This window comes from Rana temporaria, chromosome 13 (assembly GCF_905171775.1).
Source record: "Rana temporaria chromosome 13, aRanTem1.1, whole genome shotgun sequence".
Taxonomy (NCBI): Eukaryota; Metazoa; Chordata; class Amphibia; order Anura; family Ranidae; genus Rana; species Rana temporaria.
The window spans coordinates 65,251,230-65,264,720 of NC_053501.1; the positions used below are offsets into that span (position 1 = coordinate 65,251,230).

General features: G+C 46.0%; 1 protein-coding gene across 2 annotated transcripts in view; it reads left to right on the forward strand.

The window, feature by feature from the left end:
* Window positions 1–13,491, forward strand: part of SCFD1 (sec1 family domain containing 1) — a 183,273-nt gene that overhangs the window by 125,170 nt on the left and 44,612 nt on the right. The gene's annotated exons all lie outside the window — the stretch shown is intronic.

Below are 13,491 nucleotides of genomic sequence, written 5' to 3' on the forward strand. Positions count from 1 at the left end.
TGTAAACTTTTGTTAAAAAGGCATGGATAGCTAGGCATTGCCATAGGGTACATGTGCTGATGCAAAAATAAACTGAAAAATTACCATTCAGTGGGGAGACCAGCTTTAATGTGTCTTAAAAGGCAACAATAAAAGTAAACTCATCCTTTAAAGGGGTTGAAAGGCAGAAGGTTTTTATGTTAATGCATTTTTTGCATTAAGATGAAAAACCTTCTTTGTCCCCCTAATACTTACATGAGCCCCATCTCTGTCCAGCGATGTCCACGAGTGTCTCGGCCATCCGAGACTCTCCCTCCTGATTGGCATAGACACAGCAGCAGTGCCATTAGCTCCCACTGCTGTCAATAAAATCTTGCTAGCCAATCAGTAGAGAGAGGGCCCAGGCTGCTGCTCCATGTCTGAATGGACACAGGGAGCTGTGACTCGGCTCGGGTGCCCCCATAGCAAGCTGTTTTCTGTGGGGGCACTCAACAGGAGGGAGGGGCCAGGAACACAGAAGAAAAAGAGGATCTGGGCTACTCTGTGAAAACCAACTGCACAGAGGAGGTAAGTATAATTGTTATTTTTATAGAAAAAAATAGACTTTACTAATACTTAAAATAACGTGCCTGGGGGATGCCTTAAAGCGTTGTTCCACCCAGAAATTGAACTTCTGTGGATCAGACCCCCCCCCACCTCTCATATTTGGCACCTTTCAGGAGGGAGGGGGGGAGTGGATACCTGTTAAATCAAAGTATCTGCTCTCACTTCTGCAGAATGATTGCCGCAATCTGTGCAGCGAACTACGAAATAACCGGCCCCTCCTCCTTGCCCCTGCTGCCTTCTGGGAGGCTCACGGGTCCCAAAAGACAGAAGGGACGTTTTAAAAAGCACAGCGTGACAGGAAACAGGCTGTGAAGCCACAATGCTTCACTTCCTGTTTCTCTTAGTCAAGATGCCAGCGCCTGCACCGTGAGCCAGGGTCAGCTTCAGGTGCCAACATTGTGGGCTCCCTGGACAAGTTAGTGTCTCTATATTAAAAGTCAGCAGCTACAGTGTTTGTAGCTGCTGACTTTAAAAAAAAAATTCCCAAGCGAAACTCCGCTTTAAGCCCTTCTTTACTAAGGTACATTTACAATTGTCTTGCTATTAAAGGTGTTCATTTTTGGTTTGTATTTGATTGGCTTTCAGGTAAAAGTGATGGTATTTGCACTAATTTGTGAGTTCTCCGATGCACCCCTGCAAACAATGAACATGAAATTGACTTGTATTACATCATTTCTGGGTTACAGCGGTCAATCCCTGGCTACTGTAGCTGGATAGCATTTGGTTAAATAGGATTTGTGCATGATTAGCTGCAGTAGAGGACTCATGTCTCCAGAAAGATGACCTGTACAGTAAAAACAAAAAAAACTAAAGCATTTATATATACATATACAGATAGATAGATGAAATAAAAAATTAAAAGCACCCCAATGCCTAGGAGGCGCACGTGAAAGTAAATATAAGTTGTACCATATATGTGAGGTTTTGCTGCAAACGCCAAAGTGAGAGCAGTAATTCTCTAGGGCAGTGGTTCTCAACCTTTCTAGTGTCGTGACCCCTTGATAAAATTTCCCAGGTTGTGGGGACCCCTAACAGTAAAATTATTTTCGTAGCGTGGGTTGTCAGCACCCAAGGCAAGACAAGTAATTTGCACCCATAAAATTCACAGCTCCCTGAGTTCCTTTCCACTTGTACAATATTAAAACCTCTTTGTGGTGTCTCGTAGCAGTGACACCTTTGCCGAAATTAGGAGATAGGGTCTCTTCCAGCCCCTCCCACTTCACATTTCTCACCAGTCAGCTGACCTCTAGTTTCTGCCCCCCAGTAATGCCGTGAACTGAATGGGCGGCTGCGAAGAGGCTGAGTGGGCAAAAAGGCTGGGAGGACGGTGCAGGCTTCAGGAACAGCCCACGATTCGGTGACCCCTGGCAAATCATCATTCGACCCCCGAGGGGGTCCCGATCCCCAGGTTGAGAACCACTGCTCTAGGGTCATGGTTAACTCTAAAGTGATAACCTGTAAAGACTTTTAAAGTGTCACCTATGGAGGATTTTGGGCACCATTTTTTGCGATTTCACGGGCATGTGTAATTTTAAAGCGTGACGCATTTGGTATCTGTTTACTTGATGCAAACATATCGTTTATAGTGTAACAAAAACTTGGGTGCAATATTTGTTCATTTTACTGTATTTTTTTCTGAAAATATGTGTTTGATAAACAGCTGCACAAATACCCTATGACATAAAAGATTGCAATTGCCACTATTTTATTCTACAAGGGCTCTGCATGAAGTTACAGATAGTATGAACAAAAGCAGCATTAAAAATTTAAAAAGTGTGGGGTTTCCTTTTAATATTCATACCAAACCAACAAGCATCCTCCTGAAGCATACAAGACTACATACTTTTCAACTTCGGGAGTGGTTGGGGGGGCCAGGGGTCAAAGCCTTTCCACATCTGGTCACTCAGAAGATGGATCAGGAAAGTTTGGAGTAAGCACATTCATCACGCTGTAACAGATAGAAAAGCGCAAATCGTCTTTTACTAACACAAAATCAGCTAAAGTAGCCCAAAGGGTGGCGTCATCCGAATGGAACTTCCCCTTTTTCTTTCTCGTACATCACGGGACACAGAGCGGCATATTCATTACTATGTGGGTTATATGGAGTACCTTCAGGTGATGGACACTGGCAATCTCAAACAGGAAGTCCCCTCCCTATATAACCCCCTCCCATAGGAGGAGTCCCAGTTTTTTCGCCAGTGTCTTAGGTGTTGGTCACAAAATAGTTTGCCTCCATGTCCTTGGGACTTAGCAGACTATACCGGATCTGTCCAAGGTGCCTCAGAGCCAAAGTGGACAGTACCCGGGCCCCAAGTCGTGGGGTTTTGCCTATAATGCCTCTCCTTGGGAGGGCTGGATCCTGGGCCCAGAACTTTGATCCTTTTTTCCAAGGTCCAAAAGAACTGTTGCCAGGATGCTGTATAGGTCCAGGGCAGTGGTGTTCCTTCCAGGATCCGAGTCCCTGAAGGTCTAGTACAGAACCCGCGGAGATGGGGGAAGATTGGGCCTCTTGCTTTCAGCAATACCCTGCAGCGTGGAGCAGGTAAGGGGGGGGCCTGCGGAACTTGGTTCGTCGGCAGGTCCCTCAGGGGGAAAGTCTAGTTGGGATAGCCTGGGATGCTCTGCATGGGCGACTTTTTTCCACTATGTCTGCTAGACAGGATGGTTACCTCCCATATTCTAGTGTATCCCCCACCACCAACTGTGTTAGCCTATCTGTTTTGCTGCTCCGCATGGCTTTTGGGGGGTAGGGGCTCCTTTTCCTGGTTCTCTTGGACAAGCAAGGATTAGCCCACCCCCGTTTTTTCCCTGGCTTAGAGTGTTTCTAAAGGGCCAGGGACTTGCCTTGTACAGGTGCTCGCGTTGCGGCCACTTCTGTGTCCTTCTCACGCCGCTGGCGTTGCTGCTCCTCTCCTCGTGTGTTTGTTTCTCCCTCTGGGACGCGCGCGCATGATGTAGAGGTGCGCGCGGAAGGGGCGGGGAGGAGGGGGCGTTCCCCCTCGCTGTTATCTTTGGCAGCGTCTGTCCTCCGGTCAGTGTAAAGATCGTCTGCTGGCCGGCGGGACACAGAGCGGCGGTCGGGCGACACCTGGTGGCGGTAAAGAGACCTGTTGGGTCTGGAGCTAGGCTCCCCACTGACCTAAAAAAAAAAAAAAAGGAGCTAAACCCTTTTGTTTTTTTGTTAAAGCCAAGGGTCTCTAGCAGCAGTCTGGCTGCTCACACAGTTTTTTCTTAAAGGAACAGTGCCTGTAAAAAAAAAAAAAAAAAAGGATTTAAAAAAAAAAAAAAAGAAGAAGAATATATATAAAAGGAAAAGGGTGAGCACTGCCTTCCTTTGGCGTTAAAGGGATATTGTTTCTGCCTTAAGCTATATATATATTTTCCTCCTTGCTACAACAGTCAGTTGTTGCTAGCGGAGTGCCTCAGTATTGTATCATGGGCCCTAAAGGTTCGGGGACTAAGAATGCTAAAAATGCAAAGAAACAGAAGGGTTCCCCCTCTAGTTCTGAGGATCTTAGTCAGGCCATGCCAGTTCTGTCCTCTCCTGAAAAGCTAGAAGACGCCGCCTTTGAGGAGCCATTAGGTGTGGTGGGTGCTGCGGTTGGCCCCATTCTACCCGCTCCAGTGTTTGTCACACCGGAAATGCTAGCTGTCTCCCTGGACGGGTTAGAACAGAGATTGACAACGTTTCTTACTAATTCTCTTGCAGGCAAAAAGCGGGCTAGGTCTCCGTCCCCTAAATTGGAGATTCTCTCCCCCGAGGAGTTAGAATCCCAGGAGGACCAAACGGAGCAGAACCTAGAGGGTTCAGACATTGAGGAGTCCACTATTGAGGAACCTTTTTCGCCTCCCAAGCAGAAAATCTGTGGGTCCAGTCCCTAACGGACATGGTCCGTTCAGCTTTTAAGCTGCCTTTGCCAGGGCCTCAGATTCCTGCTGTGTCTTCCTTGGGCTCCTTGAAAGCACCGTTTAGTAACGCAGTCTTTCCGGTTCACCCTTTGTTAGAGAACTTGATCTTTCAAGATTGGGTCCGGCCCGATAGAATTTTTGTGCCTCCAAAGAGGTTTTCTGTTCTGTACCCCATGGAGGAAATTTTTTCAAAGAAATGGGTGCTTCCTGCTGTGGATGCAGCGGTCTCCTGTGTAAATAAGTCTTTAACTTGTCCGGTAGAGAACATACAGATGTTCAAGGATCTGGTTGATAAGCGGTTAGAGACCCTTTTGAAAGCATCTTTTTCTACAGCAGGAGCGGTCGTGCAACCAGCGGTTGCTGCAATAGGCGTTTGTCAGGCGTTAAAAGACCAGACAAAACAGATGTTAAGGGAACTCCCGGCTCAGCAGGCGCAGGATCTGGCTGACCTCCCTAGGGCTCTGTGTTTTGCAGTGGATGCCATAAAGGACATCCAACAAGCTTCCCGTCTGTCGCTGTTTCTGGTACATATGCGAAGGCTCTTGTGGCTAAAGAATTGGTCGGCTGAGACTCTGTGTAAAAAGCTTTTAGCGGGTTTTCCCTTTCACGGAGGAAAGCTTTTTGGGGAAGATTTCGATAAATACATACAGACAATATCAAGTGGCAAGAGTACTCTTTTACCAGTCAAAAAGAGATTTCGAGGCCCTACGTTCAAGCGGCAGCAATCCTCTGCCCCCAGGCAGTATCGACGGCCTCCCGCACGGTCAAACTTTGCTAATAAGTCGCAGGGACAGGCCGCTGGTGGTAAAAGAACATGGTCCCGCAAACCAACTAAACCAGCTCCCAAGTCAGCTTTATGAAGGGGCGCCCCCACTCAATCGGGTGGGGGGAAGGCTTCTATTTTTTGCAAAAGTTTGGGAAGCCAAGATCCCCGACAAATGGGTTCTTTCCTTAGTGGCGGCTGGCTACAAGATAGAGTTTCGGGAATTTCCCCCTCCTCGCTTTCAGGAATCAAGAGTTCCAGACAATCCGGAAAAAGGGGTGGCTTTGCTAGCAGCCTTGGATCGTCTTCTAAGCCAGGGGGTAATCATAGAAGTGCCAGTTCAGGAGCGCAAGCTAGGCTTTTACTCCAATCTGTTTATCGTTCCAAAGCCCAACGGCGATGTAAGACCCATCTTGGATCTGAAGATTCTAAATTCTTACCTGAGGGTTCGGTCCTTTCGGATGGAATCCGTACATTCGGTCATGCAGCCTTGCAGCAGGACGATTTTTTAGCCTTTATAGACATAAAGGACGCGTATCTTCATGTTCCAGTTTTTCAAGGGCATCAAAGATTCCTGCGCTTTGCAGTCGCAGGATGCCACTATCAGTTTGTGGCTCTCCCCTTCGGGCTGGCTACGGCCCCCCGTGTGTTTACGAAGGTCCTGGCCCCCATCTTGGCCAATCTAAGGACTCAGGGGATCTCGATCTTGGCTTATTTGGACGACCTCCTGATCATAGATCATTCTGCTCCCGGCCTGAGACGAGCAGTAACCCTTACGGTTCAGTTCCTCGAGGTATTCGGTTGGGTCTTAAACCAAGAAAAGTCGGCTTTGCAGCCCACAAAAGGGTTTGAATACCTCGGCATGCTGCTAGACACGGAACAACAAAGGGTGTTCCTCCCTTTAGAGAAATTCAAGGGGATCAAGGAATTAATCCAGTTTGTGCTAAGCAGGAGAGAGCCAACTATCCGATTGTGTATGAGATTACTGGGCAAGATGGTGGCCACCTTCGAGGCGGTGCCATATGCTCAGGCGCACACTCGAGTCCTGCAGACAACCATCCTTTCAGCTTGGAGCAAAAATCCACAAGCCCTGGATCTTCCTTTAACCCTGTCATCAAGGGTCCGGCAAATTCTCTGCTGGTGGCTAAAGCCTCGGAATCTGCTAAGGGGAAAATCATTCAGTCCCATCATCTGGAAATTAGTAACCACAGATGCCAGCCTGAAGGGCTGGGGAGCGGTCTTGGACGGGGCAGATTCAGCAGGGGATTTGGGCAGAGTCGGAAAGACTGCTGCCAATCAATATCTTGGAGATAAGGGCTGCACGCTTAGCCTTAAAAGCCTGGACACCCGAGCTACAAGGGTCTCTGGTGAGAGTGCAGTCCCACAATGCCATGGCAGTGGCATATATAAACCACCAAGGGGGCACGAAAAGTCGAGCCGCCCAAAGGGAGGTGAACTTAATTTTCCTATGGGCAGAGGCACATGTACCATGCATCTCGGCAATTTTTATCCCAGGGGTGGACAATTTACAGGCGGACTATTTAAGCCGCCAGCAGCTGGTTCCAGGGGAATGGTCCCTCCATCCCCAGGTCTTTCAGGAGATCTGCCAGAAGTGGGGATCTCCGGAAGTGGACATCATGGCATCAAGGTTCAACAGGAAGCTGAGCAAATTCATGTCCCGAACAAGGGACCCTCTGGCCTGTGGAACCGATGCGTTGGTTTGTCCTTGGCATCCGTTCAAACTACTGTATGCCTTCCCCCCGTTACAAATGCTGCCCCGCCTGCTGCGCAGGATCAGGGGAGAGAACAAACCAGTCATTCTGATAGCCCTGGCATGGCCCCCGGAGGTCATGGTTCTCACTAATTGTGAAAATGTCAGCAGGGGAGCCCTGGACCCTTCCACTTCGTCCAGACCTACTCTCGCAATGCCCGATCCTCCACCCTGCCTTACGGCATCTAAATTTGACGGCCTGGCGGCTGAATCCCTGATTCTCAGGGGTAGAGGCCTATCCAGCCAGGTGATTTCAACTCTGATTAAGGCAAGGAAGCCAGTTTCCAGAGTAATTTATTACAGAGTTTGGAGGGCCTACGTGGTCTGGTGCGAGTCCCAAAGGTGGCTACCTCGCAAGTACACCATTGACAGAGTGTTAAGTTTTCTCCAGCTAGGAGTGGACAAAAACTTGGCCTTAAGCACTATCAAGGGACAGGTTTCTGCCTTGTCTGTGTGGTTTCAGAGGCCTTTGGCCACTCACTCTCTAGTTAAGACTTTTTTGCAGGGGGTCTTACGTATTAACCCCCCTATCAAATCTCCGGTTTGTCCGTGGGATTTGAATCTTGTGTTGTCAGCTCTGCAAAAGCAGCCCTTTGAGCCTCTGGCAGAGGTTCCGTTGGTATTACTGACTAGGAAGTTGGTATTTTTGGTTGCTATGGCTTCCGCTAGAAGAGTATCAGAGCTGGCAGCCTTGTCTTGTAAAGAACCATACCTCATTCTGCATAAAGACAGGGTGGTTCTCCATCCACATCCGTGTTTTCTGCCTAAGGTGGTGTCCAGCTTTCACTTAAACCAGGATTTGATTCTTCCATCCTTTTTTCCAAAGCCCACTTCTAGAAAGGAAGGCTTGCTGCACACCTTGGATATTGTCAGGGCCATGAAGGTCTACCTGAAGGCTACAGAAAAGATTCGAAAGACGGATACATTGTTCATCCTACCGGAAGGACCCAAGAGGGGTCAGGCGGCAGCTAAAGCTACCATCGCTAGATGGATTAAGCAGTTATTCAGTCAGGCCTACGGCTTGAAGGGGTTGCCCCCTCCTTTATCAGTTAAGGCCCATTCTACTAGGGCCATGAGCGCCTCCTGGGCAGCACACCACCAGATCTCTATGGCTCAGGTTTGCAAGGCGGCAACCTGGTCATCGGTCCACACGTTCACAAAATTTTACCAATTGGACGTGAGAAGAAGGGCCGATGCAGCCTTTGGACAGGCAGTGCTGCAGGCTGCGATTTGAGATCCTCGAAGATCCGGGGCACCCTTGGTTAATTAATGAATTCATTAAATTAATCAGATTAATTATTTTTTGTTGGATTTCATTTGGATTTATTATAATTTAAAGGATACTTTCTGAATTAAACCTCCTGGTTGAGATGTCTCCCTCCCCTCATTGGAAGCATTGCTTTGGGACATCCCACATAGTAATGAATATGCCGCTCTGTGTCCCGTGATGTACGAGAAAGAAAAAGGGATTTTTAATACAGCTTACCTGTAAAATCCTTTTCTTGGAGTACATCACGGGACACAGAGCTCCCACCCCTCTTATGAGGAAATTTTGGGAGGCATACTGCTTGCTACAAAACTGAGGGACTCCTCCTATGGGAGGGGGTTATATAGGGAGGGGACTTCCTGTTTGAGATTGCCAGTGTCCATCACCTGAAGCTACTCCATATAACCCACATAGTAATGAATATGCCGCTCTGTGTCCCGTGATGTACTCCAAGAAAAGGATTTTACAGGTAAGCTGTATTAAAAATCCCTTTATAGTGCCGTCGTACGTGTTGTACGACACTTTTTTTTAACGATCGTGTGTAGGCAAGGCCGTTTTAACGATGAAGTTGAAAAAAAAATCGTTTTTTCTAGAGCCTGAAAAACGTCATTTTTTACAACCTGAAAAATGATCGTGTGTATGCCGCATATGAATCTGGAAGTCTTCTTTGTAATACGATGGCCACCAGCTATTTGCCCCCTTTCCCCCTTGGTACCCCTTTTTACTCATTCCCAAACTCCTTCCCACCAAAATATATATAGAAATGCAAATAAACACACGTTACAGTCTTCTAATGAAAATTCGCTAAAGATTTAGGCAATGTCCCCTGATGTAAATCATCAGTCACATTTTGCAGCAATTTAGATCCATATTTGGTTAGTGAAGAAACTCAGGATCCACGGTCATTTTGTTTACAAACACCAGACAGCTGGAGGTTTGTCATTTTGCTGTGGTAGTGTGGCAGAGCAAGCTCACCAGGTGGTTGGTCATTGTGGTGGTGGGGAAACATCACTGGGCAGCAGGTCATCGTAAATGATGTTGGATCTACATTGCCGGATAGGGTGCTTGACAATGGATTTGTTTTCATTGTTATAAAAAGATTTTTCCTATTTATTTAATTTCTGTTTTTTTTGCGGGGGGGAACCAGATGTGGGGATGAGGCCTTTCCAGCTAAACATGGTGCATTGCAAGAAAGGAAGGGAGAAGACTTGTCCTCCACCCCTTAAAGTTACCCACCCAATGTTGACATGCATATATAGCCTGGTATGGTTCAGGAGGGGGGAGTAGGATGCATGCTCACTGCCCTCCATTTCCTGGCCATCCAAGCTGCATGCCTGGCCCTCTCTGAATTTCAGTGCCATTATTTTTTTCAATTGTTTTGTCTTTAATGTGGACTGTCCTTTTGAATGTATACATACCATATCCAGTCACATGTCTTTCAACATTGGGAGAGCACTTTTTGTAGAGAGGGAGGCCAGGATGCCTGGCTGGTTTGTTTGCAAACAAGAGCCAGCCAGGTATCTGTCATTTATCTTTGGGAGTTCTACCACTGCTAAATGACAGATCGCAGAAAGGTTTGTTTGCAAACTGCAGTGACGCAAATTTGTATCTCATCCCTACTCTCTATAAAGAATTCAGGTCTGGTAACTTAGTTATAATGTTGCGCTCAGCAGGATTCTCTATAAAGGGCTTATGGCATGTAGACTATAGTGAGTGTGAAAAGAGCCATTTCTGTAGGTTTATGTTTTTTATACTTTATGTAACTCCAGGAGAATCTGTAATGTTAATTTCTAACCACAGACCCTTAAAGGGTTACTAAACCCTCATTTTTTTTTAAATAACAAACATGTCATACTTACCTCCTCTGTGCAGTAGGTTTTGCACAGAGTGGCTCTGATCCTCCTCTTCTAGGGTCCCTCAGCAGCGCTCGTGGCTCCTCCTCTTCACGATTGCCCCGTCTAAGAAGCACTCTCCTTCAGGACACTCGTGCGGGCGTGCTCCTGTGTCCAGCTGCTGCATCTATTGACACAGATGGCAGGACTCAGCCCCATGTCTTTGGATTTGATTGACAGCAGCTGGAGCCAATGGCTGCACTGCTATCAATCTATCCAATCAGGACATGAGACACCGACTAGAGCTGGTGTGCTTGTCCCTAGGGTGAGAAAGAACGGGTTAAGGTAGATAAACCGGGGGTCTTGGGGGCTGCTGCATGACAAAAGTTTTTTCACCTTAATGCATAGGATGCATTAAGGTGAAAAAACACGAGGGTTTACAACCCCTTTAAGAAAAATGTTGAATAGATAAATTATGAAAAATCTTGACTTTTTTTGTTAACTCACTGTTTAATTTTAGATATATGAGGTTATCTTTTAACTAAATGTACAGACCAAAATGAATTTGAACATAGTAACTATTGATATGCTTAATTTAATAAAAAATAATCTCCATTTTCCTTCGCACCTTTTAATTAGACAGCATCCTGCCCTTCTGTATAAACGTACTCTCCTGATTCCAGTAAGTGTCTGGCACATTTCTCACATATGTCAGTGCTTCCCAAAACCCAAATAAATTTCTGCAGAAATCAACACCTTAAAAAGCATCACCTTAAGGTTGGTTCTCTGTGCTCATATCCTCTGCTGAAATTTCTTTTCACCATCTAAATACTTTTTTTAGAAAGACCTTTTTTTATAATTGTCTTAAAGTCTCAGTGAACCCTTATAGCAATATGTGATATTACAGCTGGCCCAGAGTGAGCCAAAGAAAGGTATAGTCCCACTCATACCGTACCTTGAAAAAGTATTGATACCCCATGAAACTTTACAAATTTTTTCATGTTACAACCAAAAATGTAAATGTATTTTATAGGGGATTTTATGTGATAGACCAACACAAAGTGGCACATAATTGTGAAGTGGAAGGAAAATGATAAATGGTTTTAATTTTTTTACAAATATATGAAAAGTGTGGCGTGCATTTGTATTCAGCCCCATTTACTCTGATATCCCTAACTAAAATTTAGTGGAACCAATTGCCATCAGAAGTCTTCTAATTAGTAAATAGAGTCCACCTGTGTGTGATTTAATCTCAGTATAAATGCAGCTGTTCTTTGAAGCCCTCATAGATTTGTTGGTGAACAAACAGCATCATAAAGGCCAAGGAACACACCAGACAGTTCATGGATAAAGTTGTGGAGAAGTTTAAAGCAGGATTAGGTTATAAAAAAAAATATGCCAAGCTTTGAACATCTCATGGAGTACTGTTCAAGCCATCATCCGAAAATGGAAAGAGTATGGCACAACTGCAAACCTACCAAGACATAGTCATCCACCTAAACTGACAGGCCAGGCAAGGACAGCATTAAACAGAGAAGCAACCAATAGGCCCATGGTATCTCTGGAGGAGCTGCAGAGATCCACGGGACAACTATTAGTCCTGCACTCCACAAATCTGGCCTTTATGGAAGAGTGGCGAGAAGAAAGTCATTGTTGAAAGAAATCCATAAGAAGTCCCGTTTGCGAGAAGCCATGTGGGAGATACAGCAAACATGTGAAAGACAGTGCTCTGGTCAGAAGAGAACAAAATTGAACTATTTGGCCTAAATGCAAAGTGCTATGTGTGGCGAAAAACTTACACTGCACATCACCCTGAACACACCACCTCCACCGTGAAACTTAATGCTGGCAGCATCATGTTGTGCGGATACATTTCTTTAGCACAGGCATCACTAAATGGCGGACCGTGGGCCAAATGCGAACCGCCTCACTCCTGTGCGGCCCGCCGCTGTACCGCCATTTAGCAGCCTTTTCTTCACCCTGCTGTCTCTGTAATCCTCACACAGAGCCGACAGAAGGAGATGGGACAGTTCTGGATGGAGGTCCGAGCTTCCGGAGGTAAACAAGCAGGTGATTGGCTGCTAGGATGAAGGGCGTCTTGGCAACCAATCACCATCTTGTAACACCTGCCCTCCATCCGAGAAATGCCGTGCCTCCCTATGATCTTCGGTTGGTGCAAGGTAAGTGAGGGAGGGGGCGAAGGCTGCAGGGAGTGAGGACACTAGTCTGGAAAGGAGGAAAGTGTGTGCTGACTCGCTGAGGACATTAAAGTGGAGTTATCCAAGGCTGTGTTGTGGTGGGCTGAGGACATCAGGGTGGGGAGGGGGGCTGGGGGTGAGCGGACTGTGATGTATGGGGGAGTCTGAGATGTGGATATATTACAGTGGGGGAGATGTGGATATTACAGTGGGGGAGATGTGGGCATTACAGTGGGGGGGAGATGTGGACATTACAGTGGGGAGATGTGGATATTAATAGTGCGGCAGCAACATGTGGTTTGGCACATGCGAAAATGAGCCACGGGTAACGACATGTTGTTCGGACCTCTGCTGGAAGAAAATTATGCTAACCGGGCCTCAGTGAATTTTAATTCATTACCCCTGCTTTAGCAGGTAGAGAGGAGCTGGTCAGAGTTGATGTTGAGATGGATGGAGCCAAATACAGGGCAATCTTGGAAGAAAACCTGTTAGTTTCTTTTAACATTTGAAAACCATTTGCCATTTCCTTCCACTTGACAATTATGTGCTACTTTGTGTTGGTCGATGACATAAAATCCCAATAAAATACATTTACGTTTTTGGTTGTAACATGACAAAATGTGGAAAATTTCAATGGGTATAAATACTTTTTCAAGGCACTGTAAAAGCACTTCCAATATGAAGAGGTAAACACCTGCAATGTGATAAGTGCTTTATGGTGCTATTGTCACTGGGACAAAAATGAATAAACAATTCAAAATATTCTGGTTGTCTCCTCGTATGTGAGCAGAATGTCTTGATGGGAACACCTTTTATAGTGACAGCTGTCTTAAAAAGAAAATTCCCCTAACTTTGACAACATTTCCTCTTTGTGTTGTATCTCTCAAACAGGAAGTTAGGGTAAGACTGCCAAATGGGACAAAACAAAAAAGCAAACGTTAGATGTTTGAGCCCTCCCTACTTTATCCCCCAAAAATAATAATCTGCCTATAGGTATACATTGCATTGCAATATGGCTACATGGAGTTCTGTACTCAAAAAGTGTACTGACCACCCCTCAGAAACATCATTTACTGCTTGTGTGATTGACTCACCAATTTTCCCAGAAGTCTGCCTAAGATACAAGTCAGATTTCAGGCATCCCGTCTGACAAAAATGTCCTTTTT